The 16888-nt window shown below is 43.3% G+C and overlaps 1 protein-coding gene across 1 annotated transcript in view; it reads right to left on the reverse strand.

The window, feature by feature from the left end:
• The window catches only part of POLR3B (RNA polymerase III subunit B), a 109896-nt gene that overhangs the window by 13219 nt on the left and 79789 nt on the right, over nt 1-16888 (reverse strand). The gene's annotated exons all lie outside the window — the stretch shown is intronic.

Raw genomic sequence — 16888 nt, forward strand, 5'->3', positions numbered from 1 at the left:
CGCAGCCTGCGGGCTGGCCTGCTGGCCCAGCACACAGCGAGCCAGCGGCTGCCGGCCCAGCCTCTCCAGCCGCGGAGAGCGGACAGCAGTCCTGGCCCGTCAGGAGCCCCGACGCTGCGGGTCGGCAGCGGCCTCGCCCTGCGTCACCCAGCTCGTGAGTGCTATCCGCCGTACCCAGGTCCCAGGAATGCGAGCTCTCTGACCACCAGACACAGAGGGCTGACTGAGCGAGGGGTGTGTTTAAATTGTGGTTTTAAAACCTGGGACAAGGAGTACTTGTGCGTGGCCGATGTGCTGACAGGTTTACCCACTGGCTGCTGAGCCCCCAGCTTGGGGGGCTCATTTCCCCCCCGGCTCCCCTGGCTTCCCCTAAGCTGCCCTAAGGAACTGTAATTCCTATACTTGACAGCCCATCAGAAAAGGGACCTCAGATTGAAGTCGTGAAGTTGAACAAGAAAATTAAATGCCAAATTATTCTTGGAAGAAAAGGCTAGAGTTGGACGTGAAATTCTAAGCATGAAAACAAAACCAAACCCCACCAACTCTCTGCACTCTACTGATAGTTTCTTAAATTGGTTGTACTTTATTACTCCCTAAATATTATTCTAACCTGTAGAGTTAAAAATCTAACCTATAAAATCTTACCAGTTAAGTAATTTTAAATTCCTCTGACTTCTTTGTTGATAGGAGGAATACAAGAGTACAATTTAGATTGCTAACCACAATCTACAAAATTCAGAATTAGAAAACTAGTGTACAATGGCACTGGAGCAAGAAAAAATGCTTTAATATTTCAAAATATGAAATTTATTTTCCTTTGTATATGAAGCTATCAACCATCTGCCTCTATTAAAAAGAAACTGTCCTCAAAGAAACGTTTCTTTCCTCAGTTTGGTTTCTACATAATTACTCAAACTATTTCAAAAGAGATTTTTTTTGTGTGTGACATGTTATAAACACCAAGACCTGAAGTCTAAAGGAAAAGAGCACCATTTATCTATCTGACATCCGTTATCAATACTCAGATTTCCAGTCACTGCCAACAATAATGGTAATTAGGTTTATGAAGCTGAATTCTAGAGCATGTAGGTACTTTACTTGGCTTTTTGGCTGAAACTGTATTGTTTATCATAAAGAACATATGCTTTCCTACATCAAGCATAGAAATAGTCAGTTCACTTGACTGCAAATTCAGCTACAATGTGTTAGAATTTAAATCAAGCAGAGTCTGTGACTCTCTTTTCTTCTCTCCAAAAATCCATCTTGTCTACACTGAAATTATCCGACAAAACACTGGGGCTACTGGGAAATCTACTCTGAAAGAGATCAAATTGTAAATCTAGGTGCAACCGACAACAACATTGTTTAGCAGTGAACAGAATGTTAAAAACAGCAATTCCTGCAGAGGCCAGTCCCAGGATGTGCTTGGGTGAGAATGTCACTTTGGCTGGTGAGGAGGTGAAGGGCTCAGCTACATCCCTTAAAAACAAAACCGAAGAAAAGCTTCAGCACCCCCTTCCGCAGCAGTTCACAGGGGGATGCCAGCGTCGGCTCTAGGGGAAGCTGCCCGTTTGCCTGGTAGGAGAAGGTGGGAGTGAGGAGCAGGAGGTGCAGGAACCCCCCGGCGGAAGCTGGACACACTCAGACTGGGGGAGGGTAAAGAAAGACATGATTTGCATTCTGTATTCCCAGTCTTAGGGGACATGTTTCATCAAGCAAATTTAACTTCATTTTGGGATTAAAACGAAAGCAGTGCTGCCTCCCCTGAAATCTGAATATCCAACAACTCTGCTTGAGATCTGATTAATATTTGGTAGAGAGCTTCCTTTCTTGGGAAGTTATTTTCTTACCAGCCCTTTTCTGACATTGCAATTTAAAAACGTATTGGTTATGTAAGTCACTTACAGATTTTTATTTTTTTATTTTTTCATTCCGTAATAGGAACTGCTGGGGCCACATCTGAATCAAGGGCACCTGTAAGCCAAAAATTAAATCTTCGCTAACTTAAAATTACTTTAGGCTCTGAAAACCCTTTTATATGCCAAGATGGTTCCCATAGCAGACAGGCCTGTGTTGTTTGTTTTGTGTGAAAGTGAATGATAAAAGATCCATGAAATCGACACAGAAAGCCAGAACAGCAGAAAGAACGGAGGCCTCTCCATCACTGCGGCTTCTACCCTCTGCTGACTCGCGGAACAATGCGCGCTACACACCCAACTGCAGATCCAACACAGCTGTGCATTTCATTAGATGAAGAGCACTAGTGACACAGTAAATAATTAACTTATTCTGGTCCGCTGGCTGTGCTTATGAGACCAGCCATAGCTGACAGATTTTAATACAAGTCAACACAAAGAAGCCGTAATGAGCTTAGGAGTTAAAACAAAATATTTAGACAGAATTTGATGATCTCGAATCTCAAATGAGACAGATGATTTTTTAAACTTTGTATTTTACTGAATTCATTAGGCGGTGGGGGAGAGAGTTCTCGATCTTAGAACCACACTTTTTTTTTTTTTTTTAAAGGTATTTCTGTTTCAGAATTATTCAAATCTTTAATCAAAGCAGGAAGGTTTTTTTTCCCCCCCTCTTATTTTTCAAATGAAAAATTAAAACTTTGGCTTCTCCAGGAACAGAGGCATAAAAATCTCCTCCGATATTTAGAACTCTTTAAAGTTACTCTCCTTTAATGCTAGTTTAAAAATGTAAATGATATGCAGTACGCTTCAGTGTGTTAACACTCCCCTGGATCCTTGAAAAGAGGATGGACTACAAATAAACCATATCTAATGGAAGCTGTTGTGAAACAATTACTGATTCATACCTTAAATGCTTACGCAGCATTTCAGATTTTAAAATAAAATTTCATCCCCTGGCTCATGCTGGTGTCTCAACCCCATTGTTCACAACACAACTGCCTGGCAGTGAAATACAAATACACTAGTTTAACAGGCCTGGAACACTTAACACACTCACAGGGGCCAAGTGGGAATCAGACCACAGATGACACTACAGAACTTTTAACAGATGGAAACAGACAAGAGGGACAAACTGGAGCACAGAAAGTTAGAGCAGAAAGATTCTAGATACCCAGTCAATAAAATATGATTCCGTCACCATCCATCTTAATATCAAGTTGTAAAGGCGGAGAACTTAGGGAGTCCCAAGAAGCTGCAAGTCTGACTGCCAAGCCACATGGGAAGGGCAAGTCTGGGGACCTGCTGCCACGCTGCGTGTCATGGTCCAGACAGGGGAGGCTCTGACGCCAATTTGTTATTTCTATTTCTGTGCCTTGCAGAACAACACATAAATCATTTTAAGAATAGGTTTACCCAGCAAAATTCCAGTCAATCTGACAAATCACTCTTAGAAAGTATTTCTAATTATAAACAGCAACTCAGTTGTTCAAAAGTCATTTGTGGATTTAAAAAAAAAACAAAAAACTAGTCTTAATGTAATGGATCCATTTCAATCCAAACGGGGCGGGGGGGGGGGGGTGCCGGGGGCGGGGGGAGAGAAGGTAAGAAAGTGAAGATATGGAAAAAAAAACTAAAGCATTATATTACCGTACAGAGACAGAAAATCAAGTAACAGCTGGCTAAAGACAAAAACTGTCATAACATCTTTAACTTGAGAGCTATTTTTGGGGTGACTTTAACATGCCGAGAACCAACTAGCAAAAGGTTTTTCTCTTTTGCTGACAGCCTGTCTCCCCTTAAGATCACATTCTGCTTCACTTCTTAATTTTTAAAAATTTTATGCAGCAAGTCTGCCTTCTAAGTATAAATACTTTAGAATTAAATTTACCACTTTCAGATTGCTACATACTTTTACTCTTTCTTTTCTGAGAAAAAAAGAGAGAATCATTTCCCTCAATTAACAGGTTGTGTGACAAGTGCTGTGATAGAGGTGGGAATATGAAGAGGTTCAAGGACTTGGGTCCGCTTCAGAGCTGCCCTGAGCAGAGTAGCCCAACTGAATGCTGACCACGAAAACACCCGGACCAGTTCAGCGCACCACATTCTAATGCTCTAAGTGATGCAGAGCTGATCCTGCTGGAATAACACCGATCAGAGTCTACACTGCCAACTTTTACTCTCTGTGGGTACTGGTTAGACAAGGGTATTTATTCTGTCCAGTTTCATACTCTGAGCACTAAGAGAAGGTGAAATGATGCTGCCATGCTTCTCTATTGGTCACAGTGCTGGAAGAGGCTTGGTGTTCGGGGAAGGTGTGATCACTGCAAAGCCCAGTATTAATGAGGTTCAGACCTGGGGGTGGGGTGGGGGGGGGGGGGACGTGCCATCTATAAAAGGCTCATCATCCCTTGGATGCTGAGACCTGTGTAGCGCGGGGCATCAAGGAAGCAGGAGATCTTACTTTGTGCTATTCAACTGATATTGTTACCTGGGGGGTAAAGCACCACGTTCCAGGGAGCCTTGATTGTTTGGTCTTTGGAATGGGAATAATTAGCATCTATCTCATGAGGAAATTGTATTACAAAAACAGATGAGCTAATGTCTGAGAGGTATTTTCAGGTCCTCAGAGAAAGGCGGCAGCTAAACACAAGGAATTATTATTATATAAGAAACCTAATTACTCTCAGCAGGAAGCAAACTAGCAAGGCAAAGGAGACCAACTTAATGAATGGATGGAAGGGGCAGATGCAGTGGCACTAACTGTGGCTTAAGAGGCTGAAAGGCAGCTCCCTCCACTGGGCCGTGCAGATCATTTCACGCGATCAGGACGGTGTCTCGTAATAACTTAGGACTTCACAGGACCTGGGCTGCGGATTTCCAGGGCAGAGTAGCTTACTGCTGATGAATATGGTGCTAAATGGGGCCGAAGCAGCAGCAGGAATGCTTTCAAGTTCGAACTGTTCGTGTTCAATAAGAAGTGTTTCTACTTTGAACAAACTCATCTCGATAAGCCTTTACATATTCAGAAATGTAAATCTCTAAGTCGAAATGGGAAGGCTAACACAGGTGGTTGGTTACTCCTTTCTTCCTTTCCCCCTTTCCAGTTATTGAATTAACCTTCTTTTATTCTCCACACCACCACCTTAAATAATCCCGAGGGGGAGGGGAGGAGAAAAAAAAAAAACCTGTTGAATCATATTAGCTTTGTTCTGTTGTTGAATCGCTTCCAGATCTATCACATCACTTGCCATATCCCGGTTGACATAATTTTAATTCGGCTCTTCCTTACATGTTAACAGATAAATAATGCATAAGAAAACTTGATTAGCTTTCTTATTAAAACATCACTCTCAATGAGAGGAGGCGCTAGAAGACAATACAGTTTTTACACGGCTTTCCCATGAGCAGTTGAATGGTTTGATGTGATAAATTTGCATAGTCTGAAGCACACAAAGGGCTGATTAATTGAAACCCTTACAATGCTTCTGGAAGCAGCTATTGTAAAACAATAACCATAGGAACTTTACAAAATACACATGGCTGAATGTGTCGAGAGCTTAATAAAATGTGTTGAGGCTACACTATTTGGAAACAGAATTGGAGATTTTTATTCTGGGCCATAAAACACTAAAAACCCTAATTTCAAAGCTTTACTTGGATATTTACTGAAAGGTCAGAGGGTTACTGGCTAGCTACCAAAGACCAAAATTTGTTCTTCAAAAAGCAAACTAAATAAAATCTTCCTGAGGTGTCTATGTGGACAAAAATCACCTTGATTTCAAAGGTTAAAGAGTCGCCAGGATTTCTTTTTGGAAGGACACTCTGAAGGACTGTCTGGTGTCGTATACCTTATCTTGGGGCTCACGCTGTTAACTCCATCAGCCCCCTTCTCCCCTCCCACTGGAGTCTTTCATTCAAAAGGATCAAGCAAAGTAGGGAGCCAAAGACATCCAGACTTTGAAGCTTCAGACTAGCAGAGAGGATTTTAGACGGTTTCAAGTGTTACATGAGTACAAGGTATTATTATTATTACTCTAAGTCAAAGCCTTTTCATTCTCTCAATTTTAGAAAACATAAGATAGAAAACTGAAATAACAAGTGAAGGTCTGGAAAAAGCAAAGCTTTTGCCCAGCCTTGCTTAACAAACTTTTTCTCTTGGCTTTTTTGCCAACGCAAATTTAACATTTTCTTACTTTCCACTGCCTCTTCATGCTTACTGTATACGGTTCTTTAATGTGTTGGGAAATCAGGGAGACTTTCTTTTCTTCTAATAGACATTCAGTTAAAATCTAATAAATCAGTTTAGCAGGTTGCTGAGTAATTTTTATTAATGCCAAATGGAGGCAAGTGACCTTATCATGGAACTTCTGTTGAACAAGAGAGGGTCAAAGATGAATCTTCCAAACATTGCTATCCATAAATCTGTAATCCTTATGAACCAAAGATAGATAAGCTGAATCAGCCTGTGGAAAAAAAACTGCATTTTGATAAGACTATATTTCTATTTTAAAACAAAGGCTGACTTCACTCCCCTTAAACTGGCTGTTTGAGGATTTAGGGGGTGATGCTGACGAGGGTATGCCATTATCTCAGATTTGCAGTTATTAAAAAGCTTCTGTTTGCCAGGACAAACACTCTTGCTCAAATACAGTTTTTCCTCTCCTTTGGAATACTGTTTGGTGTTGCTGCTGATTCTGTGATCTCCAGGACCTTTGTTGGAGGTGCTAATCCTTTTTCACATGAGAGACTGAGAAATGTTCTCTGAGAGAAGTGATATATTGCTTTTTTCCCCCTACATCAAAGGAGTCCACTGTTCCCTCCCTCATTGTGAATGGCAGCAAAAGTCAGAGGAAATCTGGAAATATAATAATTTGGTTTCCTGAGGACTGAAATGAAATTTAACTTGGGAATTCCTTGGGCTGACAGGTAATTTTTGTTAAAGGATTAAACAATAAAACAAGCAAACAAAAACCAAACTGAGCAGGAAATCTGCTCACCCTTCTAATAAATGCACTGACCATCACAGAAAGCAAGGCTCAAGATGCAAGTGTTTGCCCTTGATGAATCTTGTTCATATAGAACTTACGCCAAAGTTCAGGAGGCTTATACACATTATTTTGACTTTAATAAAAACTCTAGTTCCAAACACGACTCCGACCAGCACTCGATGTGAATGGCCTTCCTATCTCTGTGTGCTGTGCATAGTCGCTCAGCCACATCTGACTCTTTGTGACCCCATGGACTGAAGCCCGCCAGGTTCCTCTGTCCATGGGGATTCTCCAGGCAAGAATACTGGAGTGCGTTGCCATGCCCTCCTCCAGGGCATCTTCCCAACCCAGGGATCGAACCCAGGGCTCCCGCATTGCAGGCAGATTCTTTATCATCTGAGCCACCAGGAAGCCCCTTCTTGTCTTTAACTCTTATCTATAAATTGATCAAGGAAGAATGTGAAGGGAAAACACAAATAACATTCCAGACCCATGTCTGCTCTACTTTCCCCTGTAGAGCATCGTTATGCATCTACTGTGCAGGTCACAGCTTCACTATGAAGTACCCGGATGTTGAGAACACTTGGGGAAGGAGATCAAGACTTTGGGGTTCTAGTATTTTCCCACCACCACCAGAATTTAAAATTAAAGTAAGCTTTCCTTCCTTCACAAACAAACATACAAAAAATTCATAACTTTGCTGTACAGGTTATTACTAATTCATCTCACCTTCCCCAATAGTTAGCATATTACTAAAAGGATGAACTGTTCTAGAGATCTCTGACCAAGGGCCAGTTCCTTTGAGGGGGAGCTCATTCACTATGCATTTACTGATGAGACACACAATGAACCTCACAAAGACCCAGAGTATGATGCACTTCATTAAAAGTCTTTGAATTTCTCATTGGAAAACTCTATTGGAATTCCCTCATCTAAAAAGTGTGTTGCGTAGTTTAGGGGGAGAATAGATGCATGGGTGTGTATGGCCGAGTCCCTCTGCTGTCCTCCTGGCACTATCACAGCACTGTTAATCAGCTATACTCCCAAGATAAAGTGAAAAGTTTAAAAAATAAACAGAAAGAGTGCTGTGAGTGAATCCTGGCTGCTTCACGTTAATTCCCTCTTCCTTATGGAATCCTTTCTCTCTCCTCCACACCTGGCTCTCTCTGCTGGGTCCTCCTCTGTTGTCCAGGCCACAGGAAATGCTGCTGCTGACTGGGTCTGCCACATTTTAAACAGCTACTGATCAAACACTTTCACTTCTCCAGCGGGTCTTCTCTGTCCAATCAATTGCATTCAAGCTTTGCTTATCACAGAGCACTGATGTTGAACCCAGCTGGTCAGAACTGTCCCAGTTCACCCACTCACTGTGGCCTCTTCGACCTTCTTCTTGATCTAACACAGAGCTTGTAACTACCACTGTTTAGCTGTGTTTCGTTTAGCTACTAATTATCCCACCACCTTTGAAGGGATCAGGCTGGAGCAGGATAGACACTCATGTTCTGAGAAACTAAGTTTTCAAGGCTCCTTTAACTGTTAGGATATTTTCAGAGGCATTAGGTACAGAAATGCCATCTACACAGTGTGTGTATACAAAAAAGACTTCCTAATTCCTAATAACAACTTTGTCAAGGTAAACTTTTACCAAAAGACAAAAATCAGGCCATCTGCAGGGCCACATTTCTTTTTAAAACACCAAGACTAACAAATTTAATGCTCTAAATGGAGGGGGTGAGAGAGGTGGGCATAAAGATGACCTACGTCAAAACAAACTTTACATTTTCTCATAGAGAACACAAGTGTGTCAGCTTGTAGGAGATGCTACCAAAAAAAAACTTCCAAAACAATTCTACATTTCAAGAGTAAAAGCTAAGTTCAATAGTGCTCTTACACTGGTGTCCATCTAGACCAATACAGAAAGAAATCACTGTAGGAGACACCACATGAGACACATGATAAATGCCCTGAAAGCTCACAGCACTATGAAATTTTGGTCGGCTCATCTCATGACAGTTGCAACAGCATAACGGACGTTGTGGACTATTCTCCATCTCATCCACAGTTCCATTCTCTCGTGTCTCGTCCAGCTCCCCTCTGGGCCCCACGCTGAGGGCTGCGTGCCTTGTAAGGCTCCACACAGATGCCACCAGCTGTGCCCACTGCACGTGAATATTCAAGTCAGCTCCCTCCAGCCCTGTCCAGGTTACCACCCTCAAGGAGCCTCCTTTTCTGGCTCTAACCACCACATCGAGCCAGACAAACCAGGAGAGTGGACACAGTGGGGGGACAAAGAGAGTGGACAAAGCAAATTAAAAATCTTCTTTGTCTTCTACATGCGCTAACTCTTGACAGATTTGGAAATTTTAACCGAACACTGTCTTCTGGCCAGGCTACGGGGCCAATGAGTTTTATGATGAGTTGATTTTAGAAAGACAGGAATACCTGGTAACACAGGTCTGTGTCAGAAGTATATCTTAATATGGGGGACTGTCAGGCATTTCAGGAATGAGGTATGTGAGGATAGTATTTCCTTTGGACTGGTGGCAGAGGACTGTTACATAAAGCTGCTTATCCAGGAAGAAAGGGAATTTTGCATCTCCTCAAGGAAATACTAGAACTAATATTTAAATAGGTAATATTAAATATAATATTAAGAAGAATTAGAATTCTGTCTTAGGAAAAGGCTGCGTCTTTTTCAAGGGAAAATTCCAGGGAATATAGCAACCTTGGCTTCCCAGGTGTGCTGGTGGTTGTGGTTTAGTCGCTCAGTTGTGTCAGACTCTGCAACCCCACAGACTGTAGCCGATCAGGCTCTTCTCTCCGTGGGATTTCCCAGGCAAGAATACTGGAGTGGGTTGCCATTTCCTTCTCCAGGGGATCTTCCTGTCCCGGGGATCGAACTCACACCTCCTGCATTGCAGGCAGATTCTCTACCACTGTGCCACCTGGGAAGCTGAGGCTTCCCTCGTAGCTCAGTAGGTAGAAACCTGAGCGCACACACACGGCAACCTTGGGGACAGTGGTAATGGGATATCGAGAGGACACCTTACTTGGCACAGAATGGGCAATGCGCTTGGAATCAGAAATCTGGATCTGAACTGACTCTGCCAGCACTAAGCTGTAGGAGGCAAGCCACTCACGACTCTGACCCTTAGTTTCCTGATCTCTGTAGTAGGAACAAAAATACCAACTAGAACTGTAAAGGTTAAGGGATGGAATACAGATGAAAATGCTCATAAACTATTAATCACAAAAGGTAAGACACTAAAAGTTTGCATGTGGGTGACTCCCAAATTTTATCTCTAGTACCAACCTCCCTCTGGAGCACCAGACTCTATCCAAGTGCCTACTCAACCTTCTCACTTGGGAGTCTAACAGGCATCTCAGACCTGAGAACCAGACTCAACTCCTGCCCCGGCCTAACTCCAAAAAACCGTTCCTTCCCGGTCTTCCCCTTCTTGATAGACTGCCTTGCCAGCTGCTCAGGCCACAGACCTCACCCTCAGTTCCTGTCTTTTCCTTCTCCAGCATCTCAGCCATCAGCAAGTCCTGCTGGCTCTAATTCCAGAGCACACCCAGAGTGCATCACTTCCCTCCTGGTCTCCACCACCACTGCCCTTGCCCAAGTCACCGTCCCCTCCTGCCTGGACCACCGCCGCCACCTCCGGCCTTCTCGCCCTGCTCTCCTCCAGTCTACTCTCCATGGGGAACCCAGGGTGATTTCTTAGAACAGCAATTCTATCTTGTCACTCCTTTGCTTACAGTCGCTACCCAACAGGCCAGCTGGTTCCCAGTATATTTAGAATGAAGTCCAAATCCCTTTCTTTTGGCCACATGACCCTGTACGCTGTGACCCATCCTTTTTCTCTCCTATCTCAAACCGTGTTCCTGCTCAGGCACGTGTCTGGCCAGACTGGCCTTGGTGTGTTCTCTGATTGTCCCAAGCTCACTCATGCCTCAGGGCTGGTGAACTTAACTCTCCCAGACCCTTGCTTCCCTGGCTTCTTTTCATCCTCCAGGTCTCAGTTCAAGTGTTGCTTTCTCCAAGAGACTGACCTTAACCATCATCCACAGGGCAGCCCCTCGTCCTGAAAACCAGTCACTTCTGCATCAGTCTTCCTATGTCACACTGATCACTACCTTAAATTATTCTGTTTGTAGTTTTGTTTACTTTTTTCCTGTTTTCTTCACCAAGAAAACATAAATTCCAGGAAAGCAGAGACTCTGTCAGTTTTTACCACTGTTATTTCTAATACTGAGGACAGGGCCTGGTACACAGTGAGAGCCTGAGAAATGGATCGGTTAATAATATGAGCACTTGAGATGATCCTCCATCATATCAAGTTCAATGAGACACACAGTTGCTTTGTGATCGGTGCCATCCTTTACCGGGCTTAAAACCAGTCACTATGGCCTCCTGCTGCTTCTTGGCTCAATTCCTGTAGGTCAACAGGTTTTCACTCTTTACTGCTGCTCCCCATTTTTTCTTTCACAGGAAAAACAAAATCTTCATCACAGCCCTCCAAGTCCAAACCCCACCTAGCCTACCTTTCCTGCCCAGCCTGCAACAGCAGACCTTCCAGGGGTCACCTCTGCTGACTGTGGCCACAGACCAGGCTCTGCCTGCTTTACACACATCATTCTGTTTCATCCCATTAACAACTCCCAGGAAACCATCTCCATTTCAAAGCGATAAAACTGGTCACTTGGTGCTCAGGACCTTTATCCCTTTGCTATACTTTTTCTCAACCTGAAGGCTTTCTTTAAATGCTGAACAGAGGTAACCTTGAAGAAAAGGGGAAAGTGTGCATTCAGTAAGCCCGCAGCGCAGGGCAGGGGTACTGGGTGTAGATTCCAGGAAAGTGCACTCAGGTTCCATAGACGAGAACCAGAGCCTCAGAAAGCTGCAAGGGGCTCCCTTCACAGGTCACAGGCAAAGAGGAACAGCATCTGTGAAAAATAATCTAAAAGAAATTCGTATACTAGGGAAGATGGATTTGGCCCAGACTTCTTAAAAATGTTTTCAAATGCTGAGTTTTATCCCTACCTACAAGAAACTCACAACTTCTCTATCACGAATGGTCTTCACCATTTAGTTTAGTACGGACTGTATGCAATCCATTGTGTTCATCTTTTTGCCAACTACTCAGGGACACTAAGGGCTGAGTTTCCTTGCTGCCTCCCAAAGAGCCAACATGATTTTGAGCCCACGGCAGAGATTTAAATATGACCAAATAGATTTCTCTGGGCTGTCAAGGCAGATTTTTATTGAAGCTCAGGGTGCATCTCCGGGTGGGTGTGTGCATTTAGCTATTTTGGTTGAAAAGCTCCAGCGGGCTTCTGTGGTCAGTTAGGGCTGGGGAGCTTTGAGCCCAAGGTGATGAAAACCCTGGTACCAGTCTGGATAAAAATGGAGCATTTCATTTCTGATAGTTACTGGGACAAATAAGTTACACTAATTTGGGGGGGGGGGGGGAAGACTTTGTCTTGTTACATCTGTATGTTTGTGATACTTTATTTAATAAACTATTCCACAGACACATTGAACGGATACTGTATAGTATGTAAAGTGCTGTGCTGGGTGCTGGGTGGGGGTAGTTAAATAAATTAGTAGGGCATTAGTTTCCCATCCTCAATAAATCTAAAATATACTTAAGTTAGCCCACAAAGTGTTCTGATGTTTAACAATATATATAAGTGGTTTAACAAAACTATGACTATTTTTGAATCTTTACCATTTTACTATAAATGAAAAAAACTTGAAAAAATAGGTTTCTGCCATTGTCATGTGTCTGGTTTCAGAAGGGTGACATTCACAGAAAGGATAAAAATGGCAGACTTTAGTTATAATAAAGATCCAGGAAAAAGATAAGCTATTCTTAGATAAGAGTTGCCAAACTGTGATTAATACCTTTCTGATAATCATTAGCATTTATGTCATAATTCTGATCATATAAACTTTAAATCTTTTTTAAGTTAGTTTTCAATCTTAGAAATGCTTACAACAGCCAATAAAAACAAGGCACCTTGGAGGCAGGGCTCTGATTAGCAGATAAAAGGTGTTCTAAAAACTCTTCTCACCTTTTACTATAATAACTTTAATTTCGGTTCTATATGCTGCAGTGAAAGAAACTCACACACTTAGCATTCTTGTGTTGAACATTCTCAGATAATAAATAGATACGTGGATTTCCAGGAAACAGGGAAAAAGAAACACGTCTATCTCTGCTCCTCTGAACCTCACTGACGAGAGATGACAAAATTAAGGTACAAGCCGATAAGGAGAAAGAATGGGCAAGAGAGAACTATACAATTTTGAAAGCTGATGAACAGAGGAAAGAACAGTAAGTGGCTTAAGAGAAGGAGAAAATTACACCTGGAAAAGGTTTTCATTCCAATCCCAAAGAAAGGCAATGCCAAAGAATGCTCAAACTACCACACAATTGTACTCATCTCACACGTGAGCAAAGTAACGCTCAAACTTCTCCAGGCCAGGCTTCAACAGTACATGAACTGTGAACTGCCAGATGTTCAAGATGGGTTTAGAAAAGGCAGAGGAACCAGAGATCAAATTGCCAACATCTGTTGGATCATAGAAAAAGCAGGAGGGTTCCAAAATAGCATTTACTTCTGCTTTATTGACTATGCCAAAGCCTTTGACTGTGTGGACAACAAACTGTGGAAAATTCTTAAAGAGATGGGAATACCAGACCACCTTACCTGCCTCCTGAGAAATCTATATGCAGGTCCAGAAGCAACAGTTAGAACTGGACATGGAACAAGGGGCTGGTTCCAAATTGGGAAAGGAGGACATCAAGGCTGTATATTGTCACCCTGCTTATTTAACTTCTATGCAAAGTACATCATGCAAAATGCCGGGCTGGATGAAGCACAAGCTGGAATCAAGACTGAAGGGAAAAATATCAATAACCTCAGATATCCAGATGACACCACCCTTATGGCAGAAAGCGAAGAGGAATTGAAAAGCCTCTTGATGAAAGTGAAAGAGGAGAGTGAAAAAGCTGGCTTAAAACTCAACATTACAAAAACTAAGATCACGGCATCTAGTCCCATCACTTCATGGCAAATAGATGGGGAAACAATGAGAGACTATTTTGGGGGGCTCCAAAATCACTGCCGATGGTGACTGCAGCCATGAAATTAAAAGACACTTACTCCTAGGAAGAAAAGTTATGACCAACCTAGACAGCATATTAAAAAGCAGAGACATTACTTTGCTGACAAAGGTCATCTAGTCAAAGCTATGGTTTTTCCAGTAGTCACATATAGATATGAGAGTTGGACTATAAAGAAAGCTGAGCACTGAAGAATTGATGCTTTTGAACTGTGGTGTTGGAGAAGACTCTTGAGAGTCCCTTGGACTGCAAGAAGATCCAACCAGTCCATCCTAAAGGAGATCAGTCCTGAATATTTATTGGAAGGACTGATGCTGAAGCTGAAACTCCAATACTTTGGCAGTCTGATGTGAAGAACTGACTCGCTGGAAAAGACCCTGATGCTGGGAAAGACTGAAGGTGGGCGGAGAAGGGGATGACAAAGGACGAGATGGTTGGATGGCATCACTGACTTGATGGACATGAGTTTGAGCAAATTCTGCGAGTTGGTGATGGACAGGCCTGGCATGCTGTAGTCCATGGGGCTGCAAAGAGTTGGACACAACTGAGTGACTGACCTGAACTGAACCTGCACGGAGCACAAGGAAGGGAGCTGGCTCAGAGCTCTCCCCGCTCCTGGGCAGGCTCAGGAAACAGACAGCAAGTGCTGTGGAAACAGGGCGGGGGCAGGGCTGAGGGCAGCAGTGCTGACTCACAGGTCCCCTGCCCATCAGCAATCCCAGCAGGCTCTGTATTTAAAATGTGTCTCACTCTTTGTAACCCCATGGACTGTACCTGCCAGGCTCCTCTGTCCATGGAATTCTCCAGGCAAGAATACTGGAATGGGTGGCCATTTCCTCCTCCAGGGGATCTTCCTGACCCAGGGATTGAACCTGGGTCTCCCACATCGCAGGCAGATTCTTTACTGTCTGAGCCACCAGCGAAGCCCACCACTTCCCCCACTCACCACCAACTCTCACCTGGGCTGTTAGAACTGCCTCTGAACTGGAATCAGGCTCCCTCGCTTGCCCCATACAGTCTGTTTTCATGGGGGCCAAAGCAAGTCCCCTCATATTTCTTGTTTGCTCAGACCCCTCCAGTGGCATCTCTCTCCCTCAGAGTAAAGCTGAAGTTCAGAGTGAGCAGTGAGACCTCACCTCTGATTGCCTCTGCTCCAGCCACACTGGCTCCTGGCCAGCCTCCAGCTCCCCAGGCTGAGCGCAGCCTCAGACCTCCCTTTTCCCTCCATCACTTGAGCTCCAGAGAGGGTTTGCTCCCTTCCTTCTCTCGGGACTTTACTTGGTCATCTTCCCAGTAAGGTGCCGCTCCTCAACCACTCCACTCACAATGTCACGAATAATCACTCCCCTGACCTGCTTCCTGCTTTGCTCCCCTGTCTCTTAGTTTTTTTCATCTCAGCACTTAGCATTATCTCTCTTGCCCACAGGAATGTAAGCCCCACATGGGCTGGGATCTTGTTCACTGCGTATCAGCAGGACCTAGAATAGCACCGGACACTCAGGAGATACATAACTAAGTATTTGCAGAAATATATGTCTGTATAAGAAATCATCAGAACCTGAGTTTTTATTCTCTACACTATACAGACAAGAAACTACCTTCTAACCCCAAAAGCTCGCCCAAGAAACTGAACCAGAATGACCCATGACCCTGCGTGGGCTGATGACACGGCAGAGGGTGGGGTGAGGATACAGAGGAAAAAAGTGCAAGTCTGTGCGCTGAGCCGGCCCACAGCCTGCTGCCCCCGTCTGGCTTCGAAGGGCAGCTGACAGGTAAGCCGTAAGCACTACACCTCGCCTCATTTCCAACTGCAACCTGAAACTGAACCGAACGGCACTCGCAAGAAGTACGATTCACTGCTTGATCACCCTACGATGACTTCCACCAGTCAACAGGTTCTATCCCTGGGACACAGACCTGCCAACCATTTTTTACAGTTAAAGGAGGCACTGCAGGTTAAAGTGAAGCTTCCAACAACAACAGCCAGACTCTAAAACACACACGAAGGAAAGAAAGCTTTCAGGAAATAGAGATGACATTAGAAACAGAAAAAAACAACAACAAAAAGAAAAAACCAAAAAAAGTAAAGCTAAAAACTAAAAGAAAAATTTAATTATATAAATACATACCCATTGTTATAAAATGGACAAGTACAAATTAAATTTATAATTATAATTGGAAATGAAAAATATAAATTGGTTAAAAAGGATCTTGGAAATAAAACTGATCCAATCTCCGAGAAAGAAAAATAAGAGAAAAGAATGAAGAGCGGGGGGAGAAAAGATAACAAAGCTAGAGTATCAGTCTGGAAGAAATCTAACTAACAGGAAAACTAGAAAGGCCGTGTGGAAAATGATGAAAAGGAAATTACCAACAACAAATATATGAAAATGTCCAAGAATTGAAGGAACTCCAACTTCCAGAATAAGAGGGCGCCTGATGTTCAAGGACAAAGAATGAAAAAAGAGTCTATGGAATTTCAGAATTCAAGAAAAGAAAACAGTAATAGCTTCCAGGGGTGGGGAAAGGGGGAAGGACGGAAGGAGGAAAAGAGAGAGAAAGAGAGTGCACAGACAGAGATCTGAAGAATGATGCTGCAACTCATACAAGCAGGATGGAATCTGGACAATGCAGTGATGGGATCAAAATCCTTAGGGAGAGCAATTTTTATATCTAGAATTCTTTACTCAACCAAAGTATATTTCAAGTATGAGGACAGAATACGTTCAGACATAGACGAGCTCAAGTACACGACTGTACTTGACACGCACACTTTCTCAGCAATTTAACAGATGGATTATCCCACTACAGGGGTGGGGGGTGGGGGAGAGAGAGAAGTGACAGG

This window comes from Cervus elaphus, chromosome 22 (genome assembly GCF_910594005.1).
Source record: "Cervus elaphus chromosome 22, mCerEla1.1, whole genome shotgun sequence".
Lineage (NCBI taxonomy): Eukaryota > Metazoa > Chordata > Mammalia > Artiodactyla > Cervidae > Cervus > Cervus elaphus.